We start from the raw sequence: 15,722 nt of genomic DNA on the forward strand, positions 1-15,722 counted from the left end.
GAGTTTTTTATCCAATAGTACTCCTAAAAATCGAGCAACTTTAACAAATTTTATTGGTGTGCCGCCTAAATTAACGTTCAAAGTGTGCTGTATTTTATTTCCAAAAAGAATAGCTACTGTTTTAGTTTCTGAAATTTTAAATCCCCAGTTTTTAGCCCATTCCCATAATGAGTCCAAACCTGCCTGTGCATCCTGGGCTAGTTTGACCAAATTGGACCCTGATTTCCACGTTCCAGAATCATCTGCGAACTGGCTGATGACCATCCCAGAGTTTAAGAGAGTATCTGGGAGACCGTTGATTATAATAGAAAAGAGCAAAGGTGAGAGGATCGAACCTTGAGGAGTTCCACGTTCAAGAGGTTCTTGATCCGAAAGTACCCCATCTACTCTAACAGAAATTTTTCTGCCCTCAAGGAAGGACCTTAAGTACTGGAAGCAGGCGCCTGTGATACCATATTCTTTAAGCTTATATAGTACACCAAAATGCCACGTTAAATCAAAAGCTGCAGTTAAGTCCAAAAATATTGCAAGCACTGAACGTGATCTGTTTTTGGCTTGGATCACATCGTGCTGCAAACGCGCAAGCTGATCCAAAGTGCTTCTTCCCTTTCTAAAGCCAGATTGAAAGGGGTTTATGATATTTTTTGATTCCAGAAAGTGATCTAAACGAGCCTTTACCATCCCCTCCAGTAATTTCCCTGAGTGGGAGGTAAGGCTAATTGGTCTATATGATTTAGGGTCGTTTTTTATCTTTTCCATTTTTATGTAGTGGTATCACACACGCCTCCCTCCACACTGCTGGGTACACACCCCCCTGCCACACCCTGTTGTATAATAACAACCATAACTCCAATATAGTATCGGGCAGGTGCTTAAACATTTGATAGGACAGGATATCCAGCCCCACCGCAGAATCACGCCTTTTGTTAATGCTATCTTTTAATTCCTGAAGAGTAAAAGGTAGATTTAAAGGGGTATCATTTTCCCCCGGCTCATATACTGTATTTCTGTGACGTGACTCAAAATCTGCCTGATATTGAAGGGTTTCTGGTAACATATTTGAGTCACTTGAGACCTGTTTGTAGTGCGTCACCAGAAACTGAGCCTTTTCAAGGGGAGTTTTTGCAATGTTGTTGTTTAGTTTTAATAGTGGTACAGGGTTGGAAGCTATACCTTTAATTCTTTTAATTTTTTGCCAAAATATTTTTGCACTACATTTACTAGTTGATACGTTTTCACAGAATTCCATCCAGTTCTGTTTTTTAGCTTCCAAGATGACCTGTTTGGTTTTATTTTCTGCTTGAGTCAAATTGTCCAGATTATCAGGACTAGGGTTTCTTTTAAATTGATTTATTGCCTGTTTTCTTTCCTGTACCACATTTTTACAGGCATCATTCCACCACGGGACTGACCTGCCCTTTCTTGGTCCAGAGGTAGAGACAGGAATAGATTTCTCAGCCATGTCCAGTATCTTTTCAGTTAAATTTGTAGTAAAGGTGTCAATATTATCACTGTAGACATCCTCAGGTTCAATACCTAAACACAGCTGATGAAAAGTAGACCAATCTGCCTTTTCATAATTATATTTAGTCCCATATTTCTGTTCTATATTTTCTTGTATTTTTGTATTTAATGATATATATAAGGGGAAGTGGTCTGATCCCATGTTATCATTGACTACTCCCCATGCCAATTGTGCCGAAATCTTGGGACTGGCCAAAGTGAGGTCTATACAGGAGAATATACCTCTACTTTTATCTAACCTTGTGGGAGTACCATCATTCATAATAACCAAACTTTGATTTTCTGCCCAGTTCCAAATATCCCTACCCCTCTTATCTGTATAATTTGACCCCCAATTTTCATGATAAGCATTAAAGTCACCTGTTATCACACAGTCTTGTAGATTGTTATCTTGAACAAGATGTTCTGTTATCTTGTTCAGTGATTCCAGGTTACCTCCCCTTGCATATAAATTGACCAGGAATAGAGGAGATCCTAATGTATATATTTTTATCAATTGAATTTCATAGACCACCTCCCCATCTTTGTCCCTGGGGCTGTCTACAGTGACCACCTCATAGTTAATTCCGTGCTTAATATATATTGCTAGTCCCCCAGCAATACACCCTTTTCCTGTTTTTGGATTGGAATAATGTTTAAATTCTGAGTAGTATCCAGGAATAGTCCTAATATAATTACTAGTAAATTTTGTTTCCTGGACACATATTATATCAATATGATGGTTATTTTCTAGAAAAAAGTTTTAATTCTGTATGTTTGACACTAGTCAAACCTTGTATATTAAAACTAATAAGTTCTAAAGACTTAGACATGGTTGATATTACCTCCCCCTACTTTATTACTTAATATTGTTTTAATGAATGGAGACTTGATCAATTTAGTAATTTGCTGTCTGCCACATTTTAATTTTCTAGGGGTGCTAGGAATATTACACCCCCCACCGATCATGGCCGTGCCCCGGGTAGATGTAGCTCTAAATATGTTTTTTTTTTAGTGATTTTCCTGTCTAGCACCTCTTCCTTATTTGATTCTAAATCCAGGCCACTGATTAATTTATTTTGAATAAAAAAATGTAACTTATTTTTTGCCGGTCTAGCTTTGCTTGCTATGATGTTTTTGATGATTTTAGTCAAATCGTCAATGGTAGTATGTTTTACTTTTTCTTGATGTTGAATTTTGAAATGGACAGATTTTTTTGACCAGATAGAGGTGAAGTTTGTACAGATCTGTCAACTACTCTAGACTCCATTTTTGTTGGAGTTTCTTCAATAGCCACCAAACCAGAAATTGATAAATTACTATAATTTTCTGTTTTAACTTTACTCTTATTTTTTTGAGGAGAGGTGCTAGAGTTAAAAAGTGAGGAGTGTAAGGAAACTATTGAGTCCTCATCTGTGATGTCAAACCCTCCGTCGTCACTAACGGTGGTATCCTTAGATCCCATAGAGACTGACGGAGAGTCCGGTACCTCAAATGGAACTTCACTATTTATCTCTATATTCTTATTTGTTGTTATTTTTTTTGGAAATGAGATTTCTAATATATTTTGAGCCTGGTTTTCATTTGTACATTTAGGTCCCATTGGGGTAGATGCTTTTTGTGCGGTACATGTATATTACCATGAGAATTATTTTGTACAACTTCGGACTGGTTCGAATCCCTGACTTCCGGGGACCCAGCCCTCCCCCGCACACTGCTGCCATACAGGTCATTTACTGTTTGACTGCTCTGTAACCGGTGTGCCATTTGCTCCCCCTGTTTTCTAATTGGTGAACAGGTCGGGGAGGGGTCAGTCCCCGGACCCCGGGCTAAGTTTTCTTGCTCAATAATGGCAAGTTCTTCCGCTAAAATAACTTCTGCTCTACCCCAAGAAACTTTTCTATTTTTTGATATGGCTGTAATAGCCGTAGCTTTTGTGTATTGAACACAACCCCTGTAGGCCGCCGCATGATCATCTCCGCAGTTTATGCATTTGATATACGGCGAACTACAGGAGTCGGTTCTATGTTGCCCGGAGCATCGGCAACAACGGGGGGGGGGGGTCTTTTACAGCCACTGGCAGTATGGCCAAAGTCCTGGCAATTAAAACAGCGAGTTGGGGGCTGTATATAGGTTTCAGTTAGATACACTATATTTGTATCTTTTACCCTAAGTTGTAGGGGACACGCTCCACTAAATGTAATTTTGATAGCCCCAGAATCTTTACCATATTTGGTTTTTAAACGCTGAGCTCTGAGTACAATAGCTCCTCTAGTTGTGTCAAATTCTAACTGTTTGACAAAATCTGAAGCATTTTCAGAAATCGGCACCCAATGTATTACAATGTCAAATGTCGGAACTGAAGACGGCAGTTGAATATCACAAAAAACCCCTCCAATATAAACATTAGAGAGGTTTAAGGCCATAGTCAGTGCTTCCGCACTTTTAAACTCTAACAGCAAGCTGCCAGACGCCAATGGTGTGACACGTGTTACGTTACTAAGGGTTTTTCCTATCTCCGACGCTATCTTCCTCAAATTTAAATTTTGTATGAGGTTTACAGTTTTACCCTTTATAATACAAATATGCCTTGACACACTATACCGGACATGATGTTCCTCTTTCGGGTCTAACGTAGAACCAACAATTCTTGAAATATCAAGAAAATGTCGGCCCGGACCTTTTCGTGCAACTTTGTTATACATCATACATATGCGGCACAGCCGCTGTGTAAATATATGTTTTGTGTGTTGGTGTATGTACGGCACAGCCGCTTATAATGACAATATGTTTCTATTTCAATATATATTAAACAAGAAGTGAAAGAAGGAAAGATAGTAGACACACTCTACAGGTAAACAAGCTCAACACACCTAGCTGATCCAATATGATCATATAGATTAAAAATTTAGTAATTTAAAAACGGAGGAAAAGCATGTAGATACAGCTGGGTGGGGCAAATCTTCTAGTCGTCGTAGCCAGACAGCGCGATGATGTAGAGCACCAAACTCAACGTTCGTGGTTAGCACTAATATAATGTTAATGATTTGTATCAATGTCCGTGATTATCTTGTGCGTTTAATAACAGAAATTTGCAGTTTTGTAGCAGAATATTTACTTCCGTCTGTTTACATTTCAGACCGGAAACAGGGTCCTAACAGAATTCCCTAATATACAGAAACATAGCCACGCCCTCTGATGGTCATGTGTTTTAACAAATCATAATGATTTAGCTCTCAGGCAGTCATGTTTTTTAACGAATCAAATGGCACGAAAACATTTGGTAGTGCGTCACCCGAGAAATATTGCTGTTAAATAAATTTTAAAATTAGTTTGAAGGGATTTTGTATAGGGTCACTTAAAGAGCATTGCTGTTAAGTGATTTTGAAATTGGGCAAGTGGTTTTAGAGTTTTCCGTATAGGCATGTATGGAAAATTTGCCTCACTTCTTAGCGAGCATGTCCTTTACGAAACCGAATAATCTGAGGTAATTTTATTGGGGGTTGCTCAAGGAATATTTCGGTGAAATTAATTAAAAATCGGACCAGGGGTTCCTGAGGAGAAGATTTTTCCTTTTGGTTCTTATGCCTATTAGAATTCTGAATGGATGACTAAAGGTGACTACCCAAGGAACATCCCTGTAAAGTCTGTTTGATTTTGGCTGAGTGGTTTAGGAGATGTTCTTTAAAAAAATTGTGACAGATGGAAGGACGGACGGATATCCAACGATTCATGAGCAATTGGTGCTCAGGTAAGCTGTAAAATTTCAGGTGTCACGGTTGTATGACGAGTATGTAACAATAATATGTCGACATCAGATTTTGTGTCACTATTTGATTACGATTTTGACTTCATTCATTTCTCTGTTCTAGGTCACTTTGTAGAAAATCAAAAATGTATTCACTGATTTCAAATGTCATTCAATACTTGTGAGTAACTTTGGACCATTTCGTAGATTTATTTTATTTTTCTAGGCACAAATCACGTAAAAGCTTAAGCTATCTTAAAGGCTTAAATTGACTACAAATGTAGTCCACACACATAACTACAACTACATGCACATTGAAATTCCTTTTTGTCTATGACAAACAGCTAACTCGTTCCCTGCGTTTACTGGAAACTGCCTTACATTTTCACGCGAATAATAAATCATTTCAACATTCAAAAATGATGAAAGCCCGCTAAAACGGCATTTGCTTTAAATGCTTATGTATGTATGTTACACGTAAATTGACAATGTATTTCCTTCTAATTAAAGACTTTAGACCAAGACCAAATGTTTAATGCAAATGTTTAATGAAAAAATAATCACATTTAAATACTCTAAATTCTATTTGCTGATATCAACGACACGTACATAATAGTGTATTTGAGCCCTGCCATGAGAAAAGCAACATAGTGTGTTTGCGACCAGAATGGATCCAGATCCGCGCAGGCTGGTCAGGATCCATGCTGTTCGCTTTCAAAGCCTATTGCAATTAGAGAAACTGTTAGCGAACATCATGGATCCTGATCAGGCTGCGCGGATGCGCAGGCTGGTCTGGATCCATGTTGGTCGCAAATGCATTATGTTGCTTTTCTCATGGTGAGGCTCAAATAGTATCATTGAATTGACTTTATGATGCCAAAATATCTGTGTTTTAAAGAGATAAATATTTCTTTTACTGAAAAGTAAATCGAATTTATTATTCATTTCATGATATTAAACAATTTTTTCTCGGGGTAATCACCGTTGTGGACTCATCACGTTTTGCTTTGAATTCACCGTTTTGCGGTAATTCACCATCTTTTTCAATGAATTCTCCGCCCGACACTAGTTGCTCTATGAAAGTATATAAAATCTGTTTACCGTTATTCGTGGTCTCCAACGAGCACCCGTATTTCGCCATTCTTTGAAAATTGCACTATTCTGGCTTGAAATTATGAAGGTGTGCATCAATTTTATTAGTGTTTATTAATTTTCGCTATACATGTAATAGAATTCCATTTTAACCGGCGTGAGGGGTGATGCACATTTCATTATTACTCATGAGCAGACTCAATCAAACCGAATGTGTTATTTTGTTGCTTGGTTGCGTCCTAGGCTTCAATAAATTTTTCTTCAACTCCGCTTTGAATTCAAGGTGAAGGAACGTAACGCTTATTGGTCGGTTTTCTAAAAGTAATTCCCTAACTTGGCCTTTCCTTATTTCTAGCAATACTGTACACCATTTGACTAAAATTGTCTTGTTTCATGTGAATTGAAAAAGTTAAACAGTGTAAGGTTTCCAAACCTGTCATCAGAATTAACAAGCATACATTAAATATAAAGATAAAGTATTATTTTTCCCCCTGAAAATAATAACATCAGTGCACGACCAAATGTTATACTGGAAGCGCATAGGGAGAACATTGGCGGTCGCTAAACTTAGGGGAACATTTGTGCCAATAAATGAGGGGCTTTGGTGTAAAGAGTTATTGAACAGACCGTCTTTATGTTTGACTCTAAAACACCCGTTATGTCTTACGCGGGAACCAATCAATAGACCAGATACAAAACAGAAGGTAAATGTTTTACGTCCACATATGTCCCTGCACTTTGATATTTAATTTTTCAGGCTGGGTGGTTCCAATACCGCCGCTTTCATAGCTTTGTATATTGTATAACCATTCCTTGGATATTATGCCTGCTTTTTGATTTTGTCTTTTAGCAATTTCTGTGATATGCAGACTCCATATCCTCAGATTTCCTTTCTGAATTCCAGTTTGTTTAGTTCTGCCCATTGTTTTCTCGTCTAGAGCAATGCCATTATTTTAACTGGGGACCATACGCCGCTTTTCATGGAATTACACGCAAGTGTATCATTGAAGGTTCCATGTGCACTGCCGAATGAACACTTCGGGTGTCTCCAGATTGATTTTATACTTGTAGCAAGTGTAAATGTTGAGTTCTGCTCAACCAGGGGCTAGAAGGCGTGGACGGTAGCATGCATTTGCACTACCGTCCATGAAAAGGCTCAATCAAACCAAGCCTGCAACATTTTCATTCTTGTCGTGTTGAGCGACCTGTGAAGTTTCCTCTTTTTCTATTTTATCTGGGCTGAGACGTCAGCCTAACACATAGTGTTATCGTCTCATTTATCAGAGGAACAGACTCAACCATCTCGTTCTATGCGACCAAAGGATTTTGTTATAGATTTTACAATAATGACAAAAAATAGTCTAAACTCAAGAAAGTGGGCCCTACATAAACCTAGCTAATAAATACAAACGCTGCTTATTGTAATCAGTAACAACGAATATATGTATAATGGATTAAAAACGAAAGTATTATTGATGATTTTTATTTAAATATGAAAACAATGCATATAACAAAATCAACAATGTCCTTTGTAAACAAAACAGTTCTAAGGACAACCCAGACAAAAACATTTTTCAGATCTGCTTGGGATTGTGTAAACGAATGACTAAAAACGAGTAAGCTAACAAAGCTTTCAAACCTTTATGTTTTTATAACAACAATAAATTATATCAAACATATTGGATATATTGATAAATTCCCATTGCCCATTTTATAAAGTTGATGTTGGTAGTTCTGTTTTTGGAGCAACATAACTTGCGGTTCATAGAATGTACTCCAGCAGAGCCAAAAAATAGTTTTCGATGACAGGTTCAACCTGACTTGAATAGGAGAATTGCCACTTGTCCGAGATAGAAGTAGATGAAATGTTTGGTTTCGTGCGTGACGTAGCTTCCAAAATTCCTCCCCACAATGCAATGCCAGGTGGGGTTGTACTTTTTGTCAAACTCTTTTTTGATGTAAGCGGCAATGTCCTTTTCTATGTTAAATTTTTCCGTGGCTTGTGTAGCGCAGTCTACAGCATCCTGCTGCATCTCTTCGGACATGTCCGCATTCTTAATTACAGCTTTTCTTTCCCCCATTCTACCTGGAAAATAATAAGTCACTAGTTCGTCTGTCAATATCCAAAGCAAGGCTCATGAAAGTCATCTTTTAGAACCAGAAAATGACGAATTTTTCATTCGTCATTTTCTGGTTTCTGGTTTCGAATGGAATTTTGTTTGGCATACACAACACAAGCGTTTTACTTAATATTGCTTTTGTTATTGTATCGATAGACATTAACGCATTTCCATTAATCAATTGTTATATGCGTTTCTCCTAAGTGCATGTGGTTAATACATGCAAAAAAAGTGTCACAACATTGTAGCCTTAACATTATCAACTTAATCATCACTGATGCAAATAAGATGATTTTTGCAGGTTTACAACACATAGTTTGAAACAGTATTGCATTGTAGTAGAATGTATTTAACATTATTCTTTTATATTTCATTTGAAGGAATGCTGATTCAATACACGACTGGTATTTATGTTCCCAACAATTTGAGAAACACCTTTAAATTAGAACGCCACCCGATTCCGTCTAATAATAGAATCTGAGTTCTTGTGGTATTGCAAAGTATTGATCGGAAACCCACTGAAGTGAAAATTAAGCATTAGCTCTAACAAAAATCAATACAGCTGAAGCATATTATTGTCTGAAAATGGTTTTCTAAAGTCATGTATACATATAAGATTGAAAAGAGTAAAACGAAATATGAGAAGCGACTGATATTGTATTCATTTATGAACGAAAATTTCTTTTGAATAAACCGCTTTGAAATATATGAATAATTATGAAAGGCTACCTTTAATTAACACTTACAAACTGTCAAATTATTAGATTTTTTACCTGATTTAATGTCGAATCACTTTCGGTCTCTTCCTATTCAGTGAAATGTTTTGATTGCGGTTTCGTACATTTTATTAGATTGGAAACATATCCAAAGTGTTCGTTGGCTGTTGAGCAACTCTTAATATTAGTTATTTCTATCACCGCGCCAATTCTATACGGTGATACAGTAGGTTTCTCTAATTCGATTTTCTGTCCTGTGTTGTTCGCTGAGGATCAGTGTGAGTGCGTGTGTGTGTGTTTGTATGGATGGGAGTGGGGTTGAGGGTTTGGAGGGGGGAGGGGGGGGTTGCAGAAACCTATTTATTTATTTATTTATGTTTTTTACATGCGAGTCGCTTCAAAGTGTCCACATGTACAGCTTACCTATAATGTAACAGCTGTTGAACCTGAACTTAGAAAGGATTTTCTGTCGCGGACTCCAGATAAAATAGTTTTTGAAATATCACAACAGTCGTCACATGCATTAAATGTATTCATGAGGATAAGTACTGATGGTAAAATGCTGTTTATATGATAAAATCTTTACTAACTTCTTTCAGATTAATTTTAGTATAGAGTTTACTCAGGTATTTACAAAAATGTTAATATACAACTTGCATAGCATTTCAAAACTGTTTAATTTGAACTTAAAACATATTTTCGAATAAAGTGCTATTTGCAAAAACAATACCTTTGAAACTGTGATCGAAAGTTGATCGAAGGAAGTTTTCAAGCATTGTCACCGGCTATGAAATGTGGATGCACTTTATATCAGAAAACTAGCCATATCGTTTATATGGGAAATAAATGGTGCAAAAATACCGTGCTAAGCTAAGAGGACAATCAGTGATAAGAATAGTTTACATGCCTTTTGAGCTCACCTGAGCAGTACTCATAGTGAGCTATTCTGATTACGCTTCGTACGGCGTGCGTCCGTCCGTCCGTCAGTCGTGTACAACTGTGTTTAAAAGACATCGTCTCCAAAACCACTTAATGGATTTTGATGAAACTTGGCATTGATGTTCCTTGGATGGTCTTTTATCAAAATTGTTCAAACGGTACTGCTTGGTTGCACATAGGGGCCACCAGAGCTTAAGATAGAAAAATCTTCAAACGACATCTCCTCCTAAACCGATGGTCCGACTTTGAAATAATTTCACACAAATGTTCGTTATATCACCCTCAACCAAGATTTTTTTTCTTCTAATTTTACCGATTTGTCAAAAACCATGACCGCCAGGGGGGCATGCTCACTTTTCCCTATAAGTATATTGTGGAATTTAAAAAATCTTCTTGTGTGAAACTGCTGGCCCGACTTTAAAGTTTTTACACACATAGCCCTTGTGTGACCCTCTACCAAAATTGTTCAAATTATTCCGATTTGTCAAAAAACATGGTTGCCAGGAGGCGTGGTCACTTTTCCCTTTATTTATATAGTAGAAAATTAGAAAATCTTTTTGTATAAAACTATCAGCCCGATTTTAAAATAATTTCATAAAATTTGTCCTTGTGTGACCTTCTACAAATAGTTTTCATTTTTTTTCTGATTCGTCAATAAAACATGGCCGTCAGAGGGCATGGTCACTTTTCATCAACAATTTCTTTAAACAATATCTCCTCCAAAACTACTGAATGGGTTTTGATGAAACTTTACACAAATAATCTCTGGGCAGCCCTCTTTTAAAGTAGTTCAAATGGTTCCGATTCATTGAACATACGGGTCTTTTAGGTTAAAAATAGGTTTTCAGCTATCAAACTTTTAAAATCCTTTTTTCTAGAACTTTGATATTTGGCATATGATATAAGGGTTTGACTCTCTACCATACTAGTCCAAATTATTGCCCTAAGGTAAAAAAATGGCCACGCCCCTGTGTCTGACATGTATTTATAAACGGCTTTTATATAAGAAAATCTTTTTCTTTGAATCAATAATAGCCAGAGCCCTGATATTTGGCGTGTAATATCTGAGTTGAAATGTCTACCGTAATTGTTCAAATTATTGCTCTAGGTTCAGAAAGTGTGTGACATGTATATAATATAGGCTAACATAGAAGAAACATAACTCTGTACTTATACAAACACACTTAAAACCTTGTACACAGGAGAGCGCTTTAGGGTCAATGACCCTCTTTTGTTTCACAATCCATGTATCCACTATTTAGGTTGCTGATATATTTTTAAACAATTAAAGGGCAATAACTCTATGTCTACTGGTAACATGCTTGACTGTCAATTCAGAGGTGTGGGGTTCGAATCCCTTTCCAGGCACTGGAAATTTCTAAGATGCTCTTGAGTGTCTCCCGCCTAACTATGAGGCCTGTACTGATTCTTCCCGGGAAAAACGCCCCCTCGAATAAATTAGATACCCATGTGTTTCTGTTCTCTACCTATTACATCTTACACAAAAAGGTCATGGAAATAATATATTATTATATGTACATGTAAATACCCGCTTTTTTACAACAGACTTGCATGCCTTTCCAATGTCCGTCATTATCTCGTAAGTTATTGTTACATGTTTTTTTCTTAATTGAAGTTCTACAATATAATTCAAGTAGAAAGCTTACATGCTTTGCATTGAAATCTTATAATGTGGCAATGTTTCCCATTATCGTAAATGAAGGTACGACATTTCCAAATGTTGCTTATCCTTTATCGACATACACACGTATCTAAGTCTAAAAATCTTTTTTGTTGGATTCTAAGTTACATTGACACAACTTTAGTCCTTTGGTGACAGCTTTTAACGCCCGAGAAAAATCCTTTGTTCCTCTCTGGCACGGACGAGGACCTAGGTAAAACCATAGACCTTCAGTAACCCCGTGGATGATTGTGGTGTTGTAAAGATGAGATGATTGATTGGAAATAAACAACATTATTCACTCAGCGACAGAGGTCACTCACTAAAATTTAAATGAAAAGACAGTAAACTTCACCTTTAAACTAACGGTTAAACGGAACTATTTTAAACAGACCGATTTTAGTCCTTCTTTGCTCTGTGTAAAATGACCGTATTTATAGCGAATCTATTGGATATAAGGAACGCATTTGCACGCCCCAATGTTAAAAAGTACATTCAGGTTCATTTTGTCTAAAAAGGGGTGGGTCTAAATAAAAATACATTTGCGGGTTTATTACTGTAAAACAGTACGAAAAGTACATACCAATGAATTCGTCTTGGAACGAGGTACATGTAGTTAAACTAAGAATATGGCTCTGCTATTATAAGTCGTACGGTGCCGAATTTAATTTAAGAACAAAATAATAAGGCCTTGTGCGAAAGCCTTATCATATAGCTAGACACAATGCCAAAACTTCTGAAAAACAGTTATGAAATTTACATTTTTTCCTGTTAATTACTTTTTGACAGGAACCGTTTCTAAAAATAAAATTGACACCGCATTACACTTATATGACTAGTAGTTTTTGCTGTAAATACACGTGCGTATATCAAATCAATAATGAAATAATGATGTCTGTTTGAAATATTTTTGTATATAAAACCCCGTTTATTTTCATAAAAACAGTACAGGAGCATTAATATCGGACGACCCTTTTCTGTCGGACTGCACACGCGACCTGATCCTATAATTCACCCCAAAACATAAGTAAAATGTTCGAAAATAAAAGCCTTTCAAAACCGGCAACTCAAGTTTCAAATTTAAACATTATAGCTTTTTACAGACGGTGATATTAGTTACACAGCTTGTTGGTGACAGGATACGGGATATACGCTGTCTCGAAAATCCATATCAGGCTCGAGCTCGAGCTTCGCTCGAGCCTGATATGGATTTTCGAAACAACGTATATCCCGTATCCTGTCACCAACAAGCTGTGTAACGATTTTATCTTGCCAACTACCCTTTACTTACACGCTATTATCTAATATTTTGTAAATTAACAAAGCGGTAGCCATTTTTTTAAAATCAAAATTCATATCTGAAATGTACTGGCAGGATATGGAATATATCCTGTCTCCACGTGACGTCTATTGACCAATAGAAATGCAAGAAAGTTGTAGGAGGCAAGATAAAGATCAATACTATGTAATTAATGGACTTGCAAGAAGTTATAATGCGGTTTATACCCCTCTGTGTGCACAAGTTCAGCCAGCCTCTCCTTTAACGTTGATAAATGCAGCGAATCTTTTTTTTGTTTGCAATACGTTTTTAATTACTATCAATAAACGCATATTCATGTTCAGATATCAATATCTCGACAAAAGATTTCTTCATCAATATATTTTTTATGTAAAATAAGGCTAAGCTTACAACAGAAACATAGACGTTCCAAACACACAAATTAAACATTGAATTTTAGTTGATAAATTCTGCCCCTATAAACGACACTCTTTTGCTTGTTAACATTCTTGCATACCAGAGGTTAACCATGATACCAAATTGATGTTTGTTTCAGGATTTTAACGCACCTCCAATGATTAGAATGGCTTGTTAAATTTGTTTTGTTTTCTCTTTATGTATTTTTAGGTCTGTTTTCTTGCAGACAGTCCATAGATCACACATGTGGCAAACATGCTAATTTGTCTTCAAGTGCGCGATATTCTCGTGCTTTCTCAAACTATGTTTACTAGCTTTGGTACATTTTTTTAGCAGAGATCACACTCGAACGTTCCATCTTCTCCACTTTCCGATATTTTCCATGTACCTTCTGGTCTTGTATATTTCTCATGTGTCTGCGATAATGACTACTGTTACTCAACAGTATTCCACATATATCACATTTGTATCTCTTATGTACTTCTAAATAATGCTGTTGCAAACTGCATTCGTTGCTTAAAATCTTATAACAGCATTTACATTGAAATTTATGTTGAGATTTGGGGTCAATATTCAATATACCTTCGAGATTTACCTTCTGGTCGTGTTTGTTTCTCGTATGTTTGTGATAATTACAACTGTTACTCAACAGTTTTCCACAAACATCACATTTGTATCTCTTATGTACTTTTAAATGCTGTTGCAAACTGCATTACTACTGTTACTCAACAGTTTTCCACAAACATCACATTTGTATCACTTATGTACTTTTAAATGCTGTTGCAAACTGTATTCGGTGCTTAAAACCTTATAACAGCATTTACATTGCAATTTATTTTAATATGCAATTCTCTTTCATGTCTTCTAACGTGTCTTAACAGCTCAACTCTTCTCGCATATCTACGCCCACAGTATTTGCAAGTGTAATCTCCCCGATGCCATGCCATGTGTCTTTCAAGCTCGCCTGATTGTCGAAACAACCGCGGGCATAGCATACACTTGTAAGGCTTTTCTCCAGTATGTGTTAAAATATGACTCCGCAAATCAGCTTTCCTGCTGAACCTTGCATCACAAATGTTGCATGCCTCTTTCTGTGTACCGTTGTGCACTTCCATATGCAAATTTAAATTAACTTTCACCTTGTAGGACTTACTGCAAATATTACAAACGTAATGGTTAAAATTTGACCTTGTAAACTTGTTTCGTGCAGTTTCGTGTGATCTCGTAATGAAATAGATGCCGAAAACGACCTGTCACAATGTTTACATTGAAAACGATGGCCTTTGTGAAAATCCATGCGTTCACTGAAATGTGCAGTGTTATTAAATGATTTTTTACATGCTGAGCAATTGAACAGAATCATTTACAATGACCTTTCTTTCTTTATTCCCTTTATACAGACAAATGTCATTGCATGTATTTTTTATTTTCTTTTGGAAACGTCTTTCCAAATTTAAAGAAAATCCTTCTTCTTCCGACTCTTCATCCGACGTCACTAAAAGGTTCAGGTCATTTTCAAAATCGCCTTGTTCTTCGTATATTACCTTGTCTAGGATATCCTCAAATGATTTAAATACACTGTCATGTTCAGATTCTTTTGATGTTAATTCTTCCAGAATCTTGTAAAGTTCTTGCCGCTGTTTAATAATCGGAGTTTACGTTACCTGAGAAGAAAAAAAAAGCAACACTTTAAAAACAGTATTAATCATGACTTGATTCCTGTTAAACAAAGTAGATTGTGAGCGTGCGTTTTTCAGGAAAATAATGTACCCCAAACAGTGATTTGGCGCTGCATAACCATAAAATCACTGCTGGGAGATCAGATGCGAAGAAATTATTTTACGAAGGTGAGATCAAATGATATAACAGTACCCAGTAAAATTTTGAATGACAAATACTGATTTTATTCAAGAGAAAATCACTGTTTGAGATGTATTATTTCGTTTCTAACACGAGATCCAGGATGATAACGGTTGAATAAAATCATTATTTGGAGTTTAAATGGGAAGGACTTTTATCACGGGGGTGCAACACGTATTATATAAAAATATGCTTCTGAAAGAAAAAAAAAGGAAGAAAAATATGCAAGAGCAAACCACAGTCTGAGATATATTATTTCGATTCTAGCACATAATTAATGTTTGCCATCTGTAGTTTCAATCGACTTTGATTAGTAGGGAAATACATCGGGTCGTTTAAAAACATGCACTGAAATTAGTTTGTTCGT

This window comes from Mercenaria mercenaria, chromosome 1 (genome assembly GCF_021730395.1).
Source record: "Mercenaria mercenaria strain notata chromosome 1, MADL_Memer_1, whole genome shotgun sequence".
NCBI lineage: Eukaryota > Metazoa > Mollusca > Bivalvia > Venerida > Veneridae > Mercenaria > Mercenaria mercenaria.